Source organism: Notolepis coatsorum, assembly GCF_963971535.1.
Source record: "Notolepis coatsorum genome assembly, chromosome: 20".
NCBI classification, from domain to species: domain Eukaryota; kingdom Metazoa; phylum Chordata; class Actinopteri; order Aulopiformes; family Paralepididae; genus Notolepis; species Notolepis coatsorum.
This window is the reverse complement of record NC_140184.1, coordinates 12,182,386-12,201,585: the sequence shown is the minus strand read 5'-3', so window position 1 is coordinate 12,201,585 and position 19,200 is coordinate 12,182,386. Positions and strand designations below refer to the sequence as shown.

The following is a 19,200-nucleotide window of genomic DNA, read 5'->3' as shown; positions in this document are numbered from 1 at the left end:
GACAAAGACCCCACCGATTGCGGTAGTTATAGACCCTTGAGCCTCCTCGGAACCGATATCAAGCTGTATTCTAAGGTATTAGCCATCAGACTTCAAAAGCATATGACGTCTTTAGTTCATCCTGATCAGACTGGCTTCATAAGAGGCCGCTTGATCACGGATAATATAAGACGGCTATTACATGTGCTAGATGCCAGCAAGGATGACACCCCACCTATAGCGATGCTGTCCCTGGATGCGATGAAATCCTTTGATAGGTTGGAATGGTCTTATTTATGGGCAGTACTAGAAAGGATGGGGTTAGGAAAAGGATTCATTGATATGATAAAAGTATTATACAAAGACCCATCGGCCATGATTACAACAGGTATAATCACCTCCGAAATCTTTCCGGTATCGCACTCTTCCAGACAGGGTTGCCCTCTTAGTCCCGGACTATTCGCTTTATCATTAGAGCCTATAGCACAATATATAAGACAATCCCAATCCATAGAACCAATCGCAATTAAGGGCACACAACATCATATTAGTTTATATGCGGACAACGTAATATTGTTCATGCAAAACCCTAACACCTCAATGCCTCATCTTCTCAAGTTGATTGATGACTTTGGCAATCTATCGGGATTTAGGATAAATTGGCCAAAGTCGGCCTTCCTTCCACTTAATGCCCCTGCAAAGAATATACTCCTTCCAGAAAAAATACCAATGGTTAAACACTTCAGATGTTTAGGAGTTGAGGTATTCCCTACTATAAGCCAAACGGTGAAGTACAATTACACAAAATTCCAAGATAAGATCAAATACGACTTTGACAGGTGGTCCAAACTTAAAAACTCAGTACAGGCACGAGTATCAATAGTTAAGATGGATGTTTTACCTAGAATCAACTTCATTAGCTCAATGTTACCGTTACCCCCTCCTGATGGTTACTGGAAAAAATTACACTCCACCGCATATAAATTTATTTGGAATAACAAACCTCCACCGCACAGAGAAACAAAGCTGACGGAGGTTTGGCATTTCCAGACTTTTACCACTACTTTAAAGCGTACTCTTTAAGACCACTGACAACCTGGTTTGACTCCCAAGCATCTGTATCCTGGAGAAACTTAGAAGAAAATATAGTAGCACCACATAGACTGCAGGACATAGTATACACCAATTATCAATTAAGCAATGCAAATAGAAATTTGGCCCCCTTATTACACATGTGATCCGGATATGGCGTGAAACACAAAAAAAAAATTCTAACCAACATAAATGGCATAGCCATACTCCCCTATTCAATAACAATGCACTCCTTATTGGAAAACGACCTATAAGATACCCCAAATGGGAAAAGCAGAGCATACACACATTTGGAGATGTTTTCAACAAACAGGGTTTTTGTAGCTATCAAGATATACAAAAAAAATGTAACCTCACCAGTTCCACATATTATTTTTACACACAGTTATTGGATTGTTTGAAGACTCATGGAGTCCCATTAAAGATACCAATTGAGCACCACAGATATCACAAATTCTTCTATGAAAGAGAGACATCGAGAGGCTTCGTATCTGATTTTTATCATCACTTACTAACGTCTTCGTATGGAATCCTCCCCCTAGACTCAGTCTGGAGGAGGGATATACCAGACTTGGAAATTGATTTTGATTGGCAAGAAGTCTGGGCAAACGTTCGAATTGCATCACGTAACCCGGACCACCAACAAATTAATCTTAATTATATTCATAGGACATACCCGACTCCTATAAGATTGAACAGAATGGGACTTAAACAAGATTCCCTATGTTCCTTATGTACAAGTGGAGATGAGGGTACATTTATGCACATGTATTGGGATTGCCCACCGGTTAAGATATTCTGGGAAGAAGTGTCCCAGCAATTATCAGAATTCTTATTTCTGAACATACCTGTACATCCCTCTGTATTGCTGTTGAATGATGTTTTTCAGTTTGCAGCCCCTATACAGCTAAAGAGACTAGTTTTATCCGGTCTCACAGCTGCTAAAAAGCTGATAGCATCATGATGGTTTCAACCGGAAAAAATTTGCCGGAAGGTATGGGTTCTTACCCATCTCGATGTGATTTATCTAGAAATATCTACAGCAAGAATTTTAGGTGTCAGTGAAACCAACATTGCAATCTGGTTAGAAGTGGTGGAGAGAATAAAAGTTAGCATATGAATTGTAGTGCCTGGTTAGAAACGAATGAAGATGATGGATTATCCAAGTGGGGGTCCGGGGGGGGTGAGCGAGCAAGGGCATATGTATGTAGGGTATTAGATAGCAAGTATTAGGTATATATCGCTTAAACTACATTTATAATGATTCAAATGTGATTTCATTGGATGTTTACTGTTAATGCTTGTGTGTCTAATTTGATGTTATGTTTAAAAAAAAATATATATATATATATATATATATATATATATATATATATATATAAAAAAATTACAAAAAATATATATCAGAATGTGATATATATATATATCAGAATATCACAGACTACAATACTATGTTGTGGTTACAATAATTCGAAAGTCACGCGCGAACACAGGACAACAACAGTCTAGTCGATGATTAGGAGGGGTCACCGTCATACATCATCAGGAAATGAATCAATCATGCAAAAAAGAGCGAGTTGAGTGACTCACACTCACCTGTTTTATTTCATAATACAACGTTTCCGAATGGACATTTTTGATTAAACCAAGTGTATGCAGTGATGCTGGACTTTCCCAGCGGAACACAAGTTACTTAGCGTTACACAGGTATGTTATGCACGTTAATTAAGCTATGCAGAGTGCAGGAGCCGTCGGCCAACAAAGATGTTGTTTCAACAAATGTATTCACAAAATGGATTAATACCATCCAAATGATATTGAAGCCTCCCGTGACCAGTAACTAGGTAGTACTAGGTTGTACTACTACTCTTAATAACCGCAGCAATATGCGCATATGCGTAAATGTGCGCTATGTGCCTAAAGTCAAGACTCAACAGTACTGAACCAGAACAAATATTTAGGAGCAAATTTTTTGCATGATTCAAAACGAAGGTTCGAACGTCCGTTCGAAAAATCCTGGCAAAGTTCGAAGCCCAAAAACAGGCTTCGGGGACAGCTCTACTGGAGTCGTCTGTCGCTCTGTTGACTATTCTGAGGGGAACTTGTCACAAGATTCACCTTTAATTAATAAGTGGAATTAGTGGAGGTCATTGGGGCCGACAGTGGCTCAGGAGGTAGAGCGGTCGTCTGGGAATACGGAGGTTCCCGGTTCGATTCCAGCTCCTCCCGGCAACGTGTCGAAGTGTCCTTGAGCAAGACACTTAACCCCTAATTGCTCCCAATGAGCAGGTTGGCACCTTGCATGGTCGCCTCCACCGTCGGTGTGTGAATGTGTGGAACAAAATTGTAAAGCGTTTTGGATAAAATCACTATATAAAATAAATGCACCATTTAAAGAAATCTCCATTGGCAGATGACCACTCTGGTGCCATGGATTTACATTTGAAAGCTTCCACTGTGCACTGTGATATGAGGTTATTATGGTTAGGGATGCCCCGATCGATCGGCCAGCGATCGGTATCGGCCGATATTCACTAAAATAGCTGGATCGGGTATCGTATATTATTTTTATATAATATAATACGAAATAAAATAAGAAATAACAATTCAGTACATTTATATCTGTGTTAATTTGTTACATTTAGTTTCACTAAGTTAGGAAAGTAATGTTTTAAGTCAAGCCTGATGTTGCCTTGCACAAAAGAATGATCACAGTCTCTTCCACATAGTGAGGCATACAGTTTATTAATTGAACAATGGGTATTTACATTTAGTCATTTAGCCGACTCTTTTATTCAAAGCGACTTACAAGTTCTGTACGACAAGTCATCAGGAAGGGTACAACTCTATCAGCTGAGTAACAATGTTGGTTACAATGTTGGTGCTACAGTGTAGGTTAGTATATTAGGTATATAAGTGCATGACAGTAAGAGTAACAAGTAACAAAACCAAAAACGATCGGTATCGGCAGTGTATCGGCCGATATGGCTCATAGAAGATCGGTGATCGGTATCGGTGGAAAAAAAACGCGATCGGGGCATCCCTAGTTATGGTGCTTGCTTTCTATTCCTAGACTTGGTACAACAAGCAAGGTAATATGTCACTTTCTATTATAAAATCAACAGCAGAATAGCAGAGGCAGGAACTGCACACTTAAGCTCTTCGATATGGGCACAGAACTCGCTACAGGAGCTATATCCACCTAAAAGGATGTCTCTCATGATCATATCAATCGTGACGTTCGTTCGCCAGAAATGAGTGCATTCCATATAAATGGTGAGTGGACTGTCTGCACGGCGGAGGCCACCATGCAAGGTGCCGACCTGCTCATCGGGAGCAGTTAGGGGTTCACCGTCTTGCTCAAGGACACTTCGACACGCTGCCCGGGAGGAGCGGGAATCTACCCCCCCATATACTGCAAAAGGCCCTTACTGGTAAACTACCTCCTTATATTACATCATTATTGTACTCCAGTGTGCTTGTTTAAAGATGAGGTCATTAGGCTATACATCAGCAAACCTAGATCAATTGACTGAACCGCCCTCTTTTCCTGTCCTCCAATCACAGCTGTCGCTTCCCTCAGATAATGTCCTGACTCAGCGGTAGGCAGCATCAGTGTCTCTCTCTAGGATCCTCCAACACTACCGCTCTCTGCATGACGGGCTTAGGCAATAGAGTACAACAATATGGAAACTAGAAAGGCGTGTTCAGTAGAGTGCAAACTTCTCTAGTAGCCTACTACACGTTAGGCAAGGCTTACGTGTAGGGGCGGGGGAAACGTAGACCAATGAAAACAGATCTCGCCACCTCGTTCCTATTATGCTGCTGACTATTTTCATATCCATATTTATCTACTCCCTATACTGTCTACATCTGTCTGTTATGGGGCTTTTCCACTACCTTGCCAGTGCCACGCCATGCCAAAATCCACGCGCCCGCTTTACTCTGGGCTCTGGGGTAGGTACAAAGCACCCTATCGGTGCTGCAACCCGATACTGCAGACCATTGATTGGTCGACGTCAGCCCATGTTGGCGTTTAGTTTTTCAGTAACAATCACATGAGATATGACATCATTTTATGTCTTTATCTTGATTGGAATGAATACACTCATTCTAAAATTGGAGGTTTGGACTGATGGTGGCGCTAAAGGAAAGGTCATGGGGTCACCAAGATCAACAGGCTTCTTCCTCTAAACTTATATTGTGTGCGTGTATGTTTTTATTACATACATATGACCCATACACTGAGTCATAACAAACATAACTGGCTCGTCCAGTAATACTGAATATGTATTTCAATGGACAATGATGGAAATTAATTTGAATTAAATACTTGTCGTTGACCAATCAGAAAAGATATTTCAGAATCTAGGTCATCCTATGAGCACTATTTGATCCAAATCGGCCCTGTGGTTTGTAGATTCACTGCGGACAGAAAGACAGACCCAGCTTCCTGGTAGTTTTTAAATGGAGAAATCCATAACACTAAAGGCCCATTTATACAGTACTTACCGCATCCGCGGGTGCACGTTGGTACGCGTGACGTAAATTGCGTAATTTTCGTCAGCGCTCTTTTCCGCACAGGTGTCCATGTGCCTGCCAGATTTTGTGACCACGTGGATACCCCCGTGGATATGCGCGCCGACTGCGCATGTGCCCAGCTGTCATAACATAAGCACGCGATGCTGACACTTACAGACACCAAGAATGGACTATAAACAGAGCCGAGCGCCTGCACTGCAGCTGTGTGCGTGTCAGTTTTAGAGTATATTCGGGGGTTAAAGATGGCGGTAACAATGTAACTACTTGCTACAAAACAAACGTATTCAGAGAAAATAATTAAATGTGATGTTATGTTGGGGGAAATTATAATCTACTGCATTTTGAGGTGAAATGTAGAAAAGTAAAAAAATAAAAATAAATAAACGAATTATGAAAAACGTCCTCTGCCAAAAGGCTGGTAAGTGGTTGCCATGGTAACTAAGGACTCTATGGCAGAAACCACTGGATGGCACATGGGGGGGGGGGGGGGGGGGTACAAAATGTAATGTCAATGTACCCACCCAGGTATAAGGACCATACAAAGGTTTTCAGTTCAGTTCCAATTTGTTTCAATTCAAGTAAACATGCTCAGCTAAATTAAGAGTGCACTGAAAAATCTTTAAAAAAATTCTTTTGCTCAATGTAAGATTGCAAGTTTAGTTGGTGTGCATACATTGGCGCTCTTATGAATGGAAGATGAGTTGAAGCCTTTAACGTTAGCTTGATTAGCAGCTACTCCCAGTACCAAAGCACCTTCCTTCTGTAAATCCATGGCAGGACAGGAGAGTAGACACATACCACACTAACAAGTTACAACACAGTCCATGGTGAAATCATGTGTAATCCACAAAGTCAAACCTCGGATGAAAACACAAGCCGTCCTCACTCACAGGTTGTAACGTTATCTTCATCAGGCGCATTAAGTAATGGTACCAACTAAGGGGCCCCAGGGTGGCGCACCACGTAACTTTCAAAACCTCTCTCAAGGGACACCTACGGGAGACTGCAATTCAACACTGGCCCCTGTAAATATCCTAACCCAACCCCCTCCAATGTACAGTCATTTACCTAGTATGATTTTGTCAATAGTTCAATGTACAATTGTGTTTGTTTGTACAGTGTCTCCTCCCCCCCCCCCCTCAATGTACAGTGTTACTTGTTTATACAGTGTGCCCCCCCCCCCCCCCCCCCCCCCCCCAACCACCTCCAATGTAAATTACCCAGTATGGTTGTCAATATCCCAATGTACCCAACCCCCCCCCACCCAACCTCCTCCAATGTACAGTTTCTACGTCAAATGTATATACTCCCTTTTCTTGACTCCTTCTGTATCACAAACAGTACTGTATTTGCAAATCTGGTATGTCATAAATGTATAGATGTAGCAGTACTGACTATCTGTATGTCATGTATGTCATATATGTCTATATGAATTGAAAATGGGGGACCCTGATGGAAACAAGACAAACGTCTTTCTCAGGTCTGCATCCCCTTAACAATTGTATGTATTGAGCCGTACTGTATTGTACCCATTCTGCAATCTGTTAAATAAAGTTTTCATTCATTCATTCATTCATTCATTCATTCATTCATTCATTCATTCATTCATTCAACTGCGCTGCAGACTCCCGGACCCGGAGACCTTTGCAGCATGTCTTCCCCCCATATCTCCACCATCTTTCCTCTGCCGGGCCTGTCCGAAATAAGGCAATAAAATGCCAAAAAACTAATCTTAAAAAAATGTATAATAATAATGTTACCAAGCTAACACTGTGGGCTAACCATTAGAATACTGATGTCCAGGCGGTCGGGTGGCGTAGCGGAGATTGCGCTCGTCACCAATGCAAGAGGCTGCAGTCTCGACTCCCGGAGTCAGCATTGCCTGCGGCTTGGGCCGGTCGTCATACTAACTCGTTTGGCTGAGTTAGCGGGAGGGAAGTCGTGGGTGGTAATCTGGCGTTGTGGACAGCGACGCCTACAGGTCAGGTCTGGGCGCCTGCTCAGCGAAAGGCAGGAAGTGGTGAAGGCAGCGTGACCTCCCACGCGTTACGCTTCACCAATGAGAGTCCGCGCTGCCAGGTGAGAAGAGAGCCGCCGGCTGTCTCTGCATGTGTCGGAGGAAGCATGTGGTAGACTTCAGGGTTCCCTTGTACCGACCAGTAGGGGGAACATGCGCACAACGACCAGGTAGGGGAGGGAGGGAATTGGCATAACGACTACAGTAAATTGGGATGGGGAGAAAAGCATAGAAAATCAGGCGGAGAAAAAGAGGATATAAAAATAAATTAAAAATACTGATGTCCAATACACTCTTTTAATTTACATAAGGTTCCATTCTGCTATAAACAACATACATTTCTTGGCTCAACAACAACAATAAAACTGCAGGCTACATTTATTTATCCCCCATTTCTCTCACTCTTAACTCTCCGTCGTTCTCCCCAGCTTAGAGGGCAGCTAAAGTGCAAAAATAATCTGAATGTTATTCAAGTGCTAGGAATAAATTACAAAGGTACTACTTGCTGTTTGGCCAGGGTTTGAGGTTTACAGATGAACAAGCTGCTTTATAATTATTGCTTGTTGTTATGTTGTCTCAGGGGACACACAAGCAATAATGTGGCTTTAATCAATTCTAATTAGCAGTGCTTTTCGAAGCGAGGAACACCAGTCTGTCTGAAGAGAAGTCTGTACATTCTGTCACCATCTTGATAACGGCATCTAAGAAGACTAACAACTTACAAGACCTGAGCCCTTCTACTAGGGCTGACCAGAATGCTTCAAAGCGTTGAAGCTTCAATCATTGCCATGATAATCAATGCCAAAATCTGTTTGTATTGTAAATACATGTTTGTACATTACATACATACATACGTAGGTGTATACATTGTGAATATTCAGAGAGAAACTGTGATTCAAGTTGGTCACTCATACAGTAATAATTGTGCCCTTCTTGTTACTCTGAGTGAACCTGCAAATACCTGTAGATCTACTTTCAGTTTCTTCTCCAACTCTCAGATCTGCTCTCCATTCCAGTGCTCTGCTCTCCCGCCTGGAACCATCGCTCACCTCCCCCGATGATCTCGCCAATAACCTCAACATCACCTTGTCCGCCTCGCTCAACACACTGGCCCCTCTCCAAAACAAAAACCATCTCCTTCAACACCTCTGCACACCGGGTTCACACCTGAACTACGCACAATGACACAGATGGGCCGCCAAGTGGAACGACTCACCAAGAAAACATCACTCACTGTCCACCGAGGAGCCTATAAACTCCACCTCTCCACTTATAAAGATGCTCTCAGTACCGCCGAGTCTGCCTATCTCTCCACCGCTATCAGTGACTCCAGCCGTAACCCCCCGTGCCCTCGCCAACACCCTCCTCAAGCCCTGTGCCGATGCCCTCTCCTTGCTACAGTAGGCCTCAAGTGCCTAATTGCTTGAATCTGGTCAACTAAAATGTGCAATTCCGATTCCAGTCGAGGCTTGGGCTGGGTGTTTTTACGCTTGCCCAATGCCCGCAAAGTCATTCGTTGGAAGAAAAATAATATGAATTGCTCTGTTCAACTGTTCATACTTTGTGGGTTGAATTCACACAGGTACGTGTACAAGGTGGTGAGGAGGGCAATCACAAGTTCAATCAGTGGGGAAATGGAGACGCTCAAGGAGAGAGAACGACGCTTCCCCCAGAACAGCTCAACAAAAAGGCTAGAACAGATGTGATTGGTAGAGGAGACAGAAAGGCTAGAACAGATGTGATTGGGCATAAAAAAAAAATTGGGAATTTATTATATTTTATTTTTTTATTTTATTCTTTCCCACGGCGACTATGGATAGGGAATTTCTTTATTTAATTAAAATGTTCACAACAACATGGATGCACTCTGCCAGCATGTTTAATATCCATAATACTAAAGGTTTGAAACTTTATTCAAAACATTTTTTTTTTTTTTATATATATTTTTTAAAACTCATAAAATATATTGGGTCGCACCTAAATCGGCAGGGTCGTCGGCAACCGGAAACAAACAATATTTTTTGTTATGCCTTGGTAGAGGAGACAGAAAGGCTCGAACAGATGTGATTGGTAGAGGAGACAGAAAGGCTAGAACAGATGTGATTGGTAGAGGAGACAGAAAGGCTAGAACAGATGTGATTGGTAGAGGAGACAGAAAGGCTAGAAGTTGAACAGATGTGATTGGTAGAGGAGACAGAAAGGCTAGAACAGATGTGATTGGTAGAGGAGACAGACTCACACAAGGGCCTTGTTTATTTTGTCTTTTCATCAGAAACCAATTTCACGGGGGGGCAGGTGGCGCACGGAGATTACGCTCGTCACCAACACCGGGAGACACTAGGATTCGCCTGTTCGAATCCAGCTCCCGGCGTTGCTATCAGCTTGGCTGGCCTCTCACACTGATACAATTGGCTGTATCAGGGGGTGGGAAAGCTGAAGGGTGGGTCCTGGGCGTTGTGGACAGCGACCCCTACAGTTCGGTCGGGGCGCCTGCTCAGCGAGGGTTGGAACTGAGGAGAGATAGTGTGGCCTCCCACACGCTACACTCTCCCCAGTGAGAACCTGCGCGGCCAGGTTGGCCTGCCCCAGGCTGCACATGCGTCGGAGGAAAGCATGTGGCAGTCTCCGGTCTCCCGGACCAACAGTAGGGGAAAGTACGCAACAACCAGGAAGGGTGGGATGGGAGAAAAATCGGGAAAAAGGAGGGGAAGAAAGATAAAAAAAAAAAAAAAAAATTCACTTTGATTAGGGCTGTATAAAGAGGCAATTTTTTTAAACCATTTATTTTGTTGTTGATTAGCCAACTGTTGTTAACAAATAGACGTTTCTATTTAATTGTATACGTTTTATTTCGTGGCACAGGCTGCACAGACTATTAATTTTTCATTATGCCAATGAGAAATTTGTATATAGACTAAGGCCATGTTTAGACGGGAACGCTCGCTGGTGAAACCGGCAAAATATTTCTTCGAATGTGCCTTTTGTTTATACGGCAACGGCGTTTTTGCGGGGAGAATACGCAAAAAAGTGAGACCACCTTCCTGGGTGGAAATCCTAGAAACGATAAACCTTCGCGCTCTCATCTGAACAGTCAAACCGCATAAAACTATGACGAAAGGGTTCTCAAGGCTCTCGTCGCGTACTGCTTACATCACAGGCATGCGCCAGTAGCCTAGAAGCGTAAACAAAGCATGTCTGACTGATTCTATCCATGGCGATCACCTGAAGGCTACATTGGCAGTACTTTTAAATACACAAGAATCTGTCCCGCAGCTATCACAACTATTAGTGACTGGAGCCACTGTCTGTGAGTGACTCTGCTTTGGTCCAATCACATTCCCCCACCCACAGTCTGCGAATCAGAGGCAGAGTAGGGTGGGTCTTCACAGCACATCATGCGACATATGCGCCAATCGTGTGACAGCGGGGCTCCGTCGTCTCGAGTCGTTACAGCCTCGTCTGCACGCAGAATTCCATCCCAAAACACTAGTCTAAACGCAACATTAAAAGTGAGACCGCAAGACGACTTTTGCGGTTTCTGTTCAGACTCTCTCCGTCTAAACATGGCCTAAGACTATGTCATTTGATAATTTTGTATTGCACATTTTGTAGAAAATCAAACGTAAATGAAGAGGAAAAACATTGAAGTCCGATTTTGCCTTTGTCTCTCAATACAGCAAACTAATTACAATAATAAAGGCTAGTGATAGAATGTGACATAGACATGAATAACTAATAATAACATCAAGTTTGAAGAAAATACATATAACAGGCCATATAATTATGGAATAACCCCCACCCGTCATCGTGAAGCTTTGAATATTCAATGATAAACAGTAGGGGTGGGGGGGGGAAACGATACGTAGTAGTATCGCGAATCGCGATACTTTGCGTGGCGATACTATCGATACAGGGACGCCAAGTATCGATATTTAATTATTCATTAAAAAAATATATATAAAGTTTTTATTTTGTATAAGGAAGTTGCATTGTTCATTTCAATACCTGTAATAGTACAGTAGTCCACACACACACACACACACACACACACACATGTGCATTCAGTTAAGTTGGAATATGACTAATACAAACAGTTCAGTTTGTCAGGTACATGCAACACAGATTACAGTGTTTACATCCGTCTGCTTGAGAAAATACCATGTTCTGCAATAAAAATTATTGAAGTGAGATGAACAGACTGAACTTTATTTTATTAGATAAAACATGTTGACAAAGTTTTACTTTGCAGTTGAAAAAAGGTAATAAATTAAATTAGATAAAAAAATGTAAAAAAAATGTATCTATCGTATCGTGACGCAAGTATCGCGATAGTATCGTATCGTGAGGTCTCTGGCGATTCCCACCCCTGATAAACACTAGTGCTGAAGCTTCGAAGCCCAGTACAGGGTATTGGACCAGCCCTACACCAGAGGCCCACCCACTAACTAAGAACACATCCTGTCTTCCTCTGTTCCGAGTTGAATGGTAATTAGTGTTTATGGATGGGATTCCCTGCCGGGTTCAGTAATCCTGTGCTCGGTTCTCACAGCAGCAAATCTAAAGCAGCTCTTTCACAGGTCAGTGCCTCTAAAAAGAAAACATGAGGACACAATCTCTTCCAATAATAACAGGTTTTACTACACTATCCTTGACAATTTGATGCAGTGAAGTAATTGTATGATTGCCTTATCTTCTTTATGGTCAAATAAACTAAACTAAAAACTAAACTAAACTAATACACATATGTTTAATATACACAACCTTATTATGAGTTATGTCAGTTTGGAGAGGTTTATCAGAGGCCCAGCAGCCATTTCTGTGTTTGGGGCCTGCATGTCCCAGCAGTTAAAGAATAAATCTACCCAAACACATAATTATAGTTTGTCTTGGCCACTTAAGTCTTGATTTGAACACAAAAACAAGGCACCCTCAGACAGTTGTGTAGAGGCTATATAGGATATATATACGCACAAAGGCATACATGCAACTAATTATTTCTCTGGTATCCTCATCCTGATAACTATACATTATTACATAGGACAAAGGGGGGGGGGGGGGGCCGGGGGGGGTCATCACAGTACACCCATCTTCCTGAGCAATTCGCCTCCTCGAGTAACTACACCACTGCTCCCAGTACTACAAACAAAATAGCCAAGCCCATAATCTGTATTTTGTAATCAGGCAAAATGACGGTGAATGAGAGAGCGGTCCTTATCCGTTTCCATTCATTTGGGCTACTAGCTTGCAGCCGTATAGCTTTCTACTGGATGCACAGAGAGGAAATTGGTATCTATCTTCTTGTCTGACTCCGGAGAAGAGGGTAGGCACATGTTGGCATGTTGCTTTAAACATAGTGCTGCAGTACCCAGCGTTATTTTGAGATGTTTTCTGGTGCAAAGCATTAGAAGTCTACTGTACACAGCCCCCCCCCCCCCCCCCCTCACCATGAGGAGCCCAAATGGTACAGGTATAGCCTACACATAATAATGACATCACAAAAGGTACAGGTATAGCCTACACATAATGACATCACAAAAGGTACAGGTATACCCTACACATAATGACATCACAAAGGGTACAGGTATGTATAGCTACACATAATGACATCACAAAGGGTACAGGTACAGCCTACACATAATGACATCACAAAGGGTACAGGACCAGGTACAGCCTACACATAATAATGACATCACAAAGGGTACAGGTACAGCCTACAAATAATGACATCACAAAGTCTATTTCTATGCTATGTTGTTCAGATTCCAGGGTTTCCCATTAATTACCTAGACTGTGGCGGCCCGTCTAATTAGTCCCGCCACAGTTGTATAATGAACCAAAAAAAATATTTTATAAAAAAATATATATATATATTTTTTTTTACAATTTTTTTAAATATAAAGTTTGCCAATAGGGATGTATCAGTAGTATTGGCAGTGGTAGTAGTCGTAATAGTAATCCACTATATCTTTTTATTTTCTAAAAAAATAAACCAGTTCAACACAGGTAACCAATTGCTTAATTTCTTTGATGGCTCAAATGTATGCTCTAGTCCAGTGGTTCCCAAACCCTCCTCGAGGCACCCCAGCCGTTCCATGTATTTGTTACATTCCACCACCAGCACACCTTGATTCAACTAATAAAGGGCTAGTTAAGTTGAATCAGGTGTGCTGGTGGTGGAATTTAACAAATACATTGAACGGCTGGGGTGCTTCGAGGAGAGGATTGGGAAGCACTAGTCTAGTAGATTTTGTGTTTTGAGCACAAAGTTCATCATAGATCTAGCCTCTTTATTTTGCTCTCGAAGTGCACCAGATTGATGCATTTAACTTTAAAATGTACACACAAAAAAAGTTCGGGGGGGGGGGGGGCATGCCCCCGGACCCCCCTAGAGGGTCGGAGGTTCACCCCCCATCAGGGAACAAAATAAGCATCCGCCAAGCGCCAATGGCGTGTAGATTACGGAGGCTACTCGCCACAAAAATTGGAAGCCAACTTTCTGAATTTTCATAAAAGAAATAGCTTCGGTGTCAGCAGTCGCTTCTATACATGGCGTGTGTGTGTGTCCGTTCGTAGCATGAGAGGAGTGCACCGCTTACTTCAAATTGTATGCAGTGATGAACGGTCTTTCCCAGCGGAACACAAGTTACTTAACGTTACACAGCCAGGTCAAGCTATGCACGCTTAGCTTGCTAACGTTAGATAGCAGTGTTTATAAGGAGTCGTCTGCCAACAAATATATTGTTTCAACAAATGTAATTCACAAAATTGATTACCATCCAAACGTTATTGAAGACTCCTGTGACCAGTAAGTAGGTACTACATACGTCTCAACTTTTATTAACTATTTTTGACCGGAGCAATATGTGCAAATGTTCTACATTATATGGGTAAATGTCCGCTTTGTGCCTAAAGTCAAGACTCGACAGTGTGTGTACTGCAACATAGCTGCCGTTAGTCGCTTGTTCACCAACAATCTCAACAGTTGTATCTAGGGCTGGGCGATATGGAAAAAAATCATATCGCGATAACGATATGATAATTTTATTTTATTTCTCGATATCGATAATTATCGAATTGTTATAAGTATAAAGAATTTTTTTTTTTTTTTTTTTTTTTTTTTTTTTTAACAACAGATGTATGTTTATTTTGCAGCAATTCTTTGTCATTGCCGCCATCTTTAGTGTTACATCCCCTCACACTCCAGTTCTCAGGCTGCAGCTGGTTTAAAAGCTAAAGTAAACCGGCTTCTCTGCTGGCTGTGGCTCCAGAGGAGTTGAACAGTTCTGGCTCTGCTAGTTTATTTTCGATCTTTTGGCGCTTTTTTGGTGGACAAACCACCGCACATGTGCACTGTGACTCGTGACTGGAGTCTAGTTATGCTAGCACACATAGCCTACTGTGTACAGACGGTTTCAAAATGTATTTTAAATTAGAAAGCAAACAAAATAAATGGACAAGAGAAAAAGAAATCTGAATTTGGTCAGTATTGTCATTTGGACAAGCAAAGCCATTACTTTAAGTTGCAGGCAAGAAAGACAAGTCTGTCCACTGTCTCTGGTTTTAAAACTGCCGTGTTGCAGGTAAAAAAAAAATTAAAAAAAAAAAAAAAAAAAAAAAACGTTATCGTTATATCGCCCAGCCCTAGTTGTATCCTAGACATTTTCAACAAGTCAAAGGAAGACAAATATTAGCCAGCTTAATTAGCGTTAGCTCAAAAGCACAGAACCGGACGACTGTTCCGCTAGCTAGCGATAACAACAATAATACTTCCGGTCGGGGGGTTTCAAAATAAAAGAGCGAAGTCTAAAACACCAAAAAAAAAATGTAAATGAAAACGAAAAAGATCGGTTCCCTGTGTGAATGTACACAATTGTCTCTATACACGCAGAAGCATACTGGTAGTACAATGGTGATCAGAATGCATGTTGCCAACGCAATTTGATGTGACGTCTCGGGTTTGCTTATGGATAGAACAGAATGGTAGCCAACACTTATGATTTGTGATTGATTGGTTAATTATGGTTAATTATGAAATGTTAATCTTATTGTTTTTAATAGTGTTTTCGAGAAAGAGTATTGAAATACGCGTTCGGAAACACCAAGGAGTATTCAAAGCCTGTAAAATGGTATTTGGGACAGCCCTACACTAAATATATATATATATATGTTTTAATAGATTATCTGTATTTTAAACTATTAACGCCGACTCATTCCTTCAGTCCACTCAAAATGATGCTAATATTCCTTATGTTGTTTATTATATTAATTGAAAATTGCATATGAGAGTATTATATAGTAATAATAACACATGGCGATATACTAAAAAGCTATTTAACATTTTTGGCTGGTAAAAAATCTGCCTGGCTGGTAGTTTTTTTAATCTACCAGCCACCTTGGCTGGTAAACCAAAAAGTAAATTTTGTTCCCTGCCCCCCATAGTCTCTGAAAATCCTGTGGGAAACACTGGATTCATATGGACTGAACCATAGTATATAATACGTTTTGGATTCTATGGGCTGAACTCCCTAAGATCTCTGTAAAAAAACATTTGGATTCTGGTTCAGGGTTTAAAGGGAAAATCCATCGCAAAGCAACATTGAACCCATTCACCCGGTTGAGTCATAACTGAATTATTTTCTCTATATGTGGCTGTGCCAAAGTGATCTCTGCTCAGAGGTGCTCATTTGGTAGAACTAAATGCCATCCCGACGTGTAGCTCTGATCGATCGATCAGCTTCCCACTCTCTCTCTCTCTCTCTCTCTCGCCAGGTAATGGAGCAACCAGAAGAACCTCACCCTCCCTTCCTCGTGTGCGTTTGGTAGGAGGGGTGACCTTTGACCGGTGTTACCCTTTCGACCTCTGTGTAATCCTTTGTAAAGTCAGAAGCTGAAGCAGGCACAGTAGCTCTCTGGCCTGACGAACTGTGAGCTCACTTTACTCCGTGAAAAAAGAAACTTTTCTACAAATGCAAGAAGAGAGAGAAGAGACATTCTCTGTCCTTGCGCCACAACTTCGAACCACAGTCAGGACAGATGAAACCGCCCAATCTTCCGTCGTCGACTAAAAACACACTTCTTTAACCAATAAAAAAATAAATACTTGTAATGTTGTACCGTCTTTCACTAGTACGCATTCTCCTACTAAGGAATCTACCGTACTTATATTACTACCACCTACTATGCTAATATAAACACTCAAGTTTGACACTGTTTGACAAACAATGTTTCTTAGCTGCCAGAGTTATAACCTTCCTGCTGACCTGTTGTACAGAACTTGTAAGTCACTTTGGATAAAAGCGTCAAGCTAAATGACTAAATGTGAACGAGAGAAAGACGCAAAGTGGAATTGACCTTTAAAATACCACCAGTGGCTCATAAGGGTCTTTGTGAACCGGTTAAAATAGATGGCTGACAGCAGACCTGACCTCTCTAGGTCAATGTTGCACCGGAGAGAATCAAGGTTATTGGGTTATAGCCGACGTCTCAAAGTGGTTGAGCAGACACCAGTAACTCTGGCCTTTTGATCTTTGACACGCCGCAGTTAAAGCTACACTGGGTCTGACCGCTCTTCCACAAGCTCCCTCCTCGCTCTCTGCCGACACGTGTGACACATCTTTTCCTCTTTAACATTCCACTGCAGGGACTGTCGGCGCTCTGAACAAGAACAGACCTGGCAGAGAGACACGTTGTCCATCGTGTGCAGATCTGCAGAAACAACACAATTTGACCTTCAGACTGCCTGTCCACGGGATATAGAGGCCAGTAGGGAGGAAACGGGACTAAGCTTTAGTGACGTTTATGGGTTTTTACAGTAGTGTAACTTTCCGGTATGTGCAACTGAGGTGTTTTTTTCTCTCGTTTAAATGTTATTTTATTTGAAATGACAGTGCTGAGGATTTCTAGCCACATATGATGTGACCAGACTTGTCTGTCCTGTGTGTGTCACCGCAAACATTCTCCCTGAGGAAATGTGTGATGCTATCCTCCAGCAGTTCAGCTCCAGCAGTAGCCTAGTATGCCAAAATTCCAACATATCAGCAGGAAGGCTATTTCGTTTCCCTTGCCTTACCAACTGGATGCTGAATCATTTACAAAGCAGCTTTTGAAAGGATGTCCAAAAGGACATGTACCTTTTGGATGTACCTTTGTTGCGATGTGAACATTGATGAAGGACATTGTATAGGCTAAACTGGCAATATAGCGTAACTAAGTATAAAGCAGAGAGAGAGAACAAGAGAGAGAATGAGAGAACGAGAACGAGAGAGACAGAACGAGAGAGAACGAGAGACAGAGACAGAACGAGACAGAACGAGACAGAACGAGACAGAACGAGAGACAGAGACAGACAGAGAGAGACAGAGAGAGACAGAGAGAGACAGAGAGAGACAGAGACAGAGACAGAGACAGAGACAGAGAGAGAGAGAGAGAGAGAGAGAGAGAGAGAGAGAGAGAGAGAGAGAGAGCGAGAACAGTTTTATTTATAGTTTTCAACAGCGCGTTAATGGTGGGACAGGACTTCCACATTGCCAGAGAGCACCTACTAACATCGGTGACAATGAGAGAGACTGACACTGTTTTGTCAACATGGTCCCGCCATCATGCAGCACAGTTAAATCTGCAGGGATTAAGGAATGATGGCAAACAACCTGTAGCTTTTATCTGCACGGAGCATCAGAGCATTGATTGATTGATTGATTGATTGATTGATTGATTGATTGAAAACTTTATTTAACAGATTGCAGAATGGGTACAATACAGTACGGCTCAATACACACAATTGTTAAGGGGATGCAGCAGACCAGAGAAAGACTTTCGTCTCGTTTACATCAGGGTCCCCCATTTTCAATTCATCACACACTATCATTTAATCAAATCCTATCAGATTGCACAGAATAACCAAAACTCTGCAGCTGACAGAAGAACACGTCACGTAGACACACGGTCCCCACACTGACAGGGAGACACACAGTCAACGTTAGCTCGTCCTGGTTTTAACAAGTAGAATCGGCAGCTGTTCCACAAATCCTCCCCCGCCGGTCACTCTCTGTATGTAACGGTTCACCATCATTGCATACTTACACCACTCGCGAATCTGAAATTACGTCCTCGCCGCACAACTTCCCGTCGGTGTCGCCTAATAATTGCTCTCTCGCATTACCGTACTGTGTCTGTAGATATAAAGGTGTAATAATAATAACTTGAGAGATTGATTTAGTAGAATATATATCCAGCAGCAGCCCTTCAATAATGTGCGGACGACCCGGCTACACGCTCCGCGGCCATCTTGGTTGTGATGGGGGATCCGCCGCCGCGCCGCTCTTTGCATAAAAAACACTACGTTGTTTGTGATGACGCGCCCCCCCCCCCCCCCCCCCCCCAGCTGACAGGAGACTGTGACATGACACGCAGCATCATCAGTAGGCTACTGCTGCAAAAGAATACAAGTTATACAACAACACTAAATAAATGCATAGGTAAAATAATTGTATTTCGTTATAATTATATTTTCCTTTTCTCTGCGTGCAGCACAGGCAAATCAAGTCTGGGGGACCCTGATGTAAACAAGACAA

At 42.2% G+C, this 19,200-nt stretch overlaps 1 protein-coding gene across 1 annotated transcript in view; it reads right to left on the bottom strand.

Moving 5' to 3' along the window:
• The window catches only part of LOC311247301 (C-myc promoter-binding protein-like), a gene marked incomplete at its 3' end in the record, with an annotated part of 73,426 nt that extends 54,559 nt beyond the window's left edge, over positions 1-18,867 (bottom strand). The window contains exon 1 of the mRNA XM_084337660.1: positions 18,710-18,867. The remainder of the gene's footprint in view (positions 1-18,709) is intronic.
• Between the last annotated feature and the right edge of the window lie 333 nt (positions 18,868-19,200).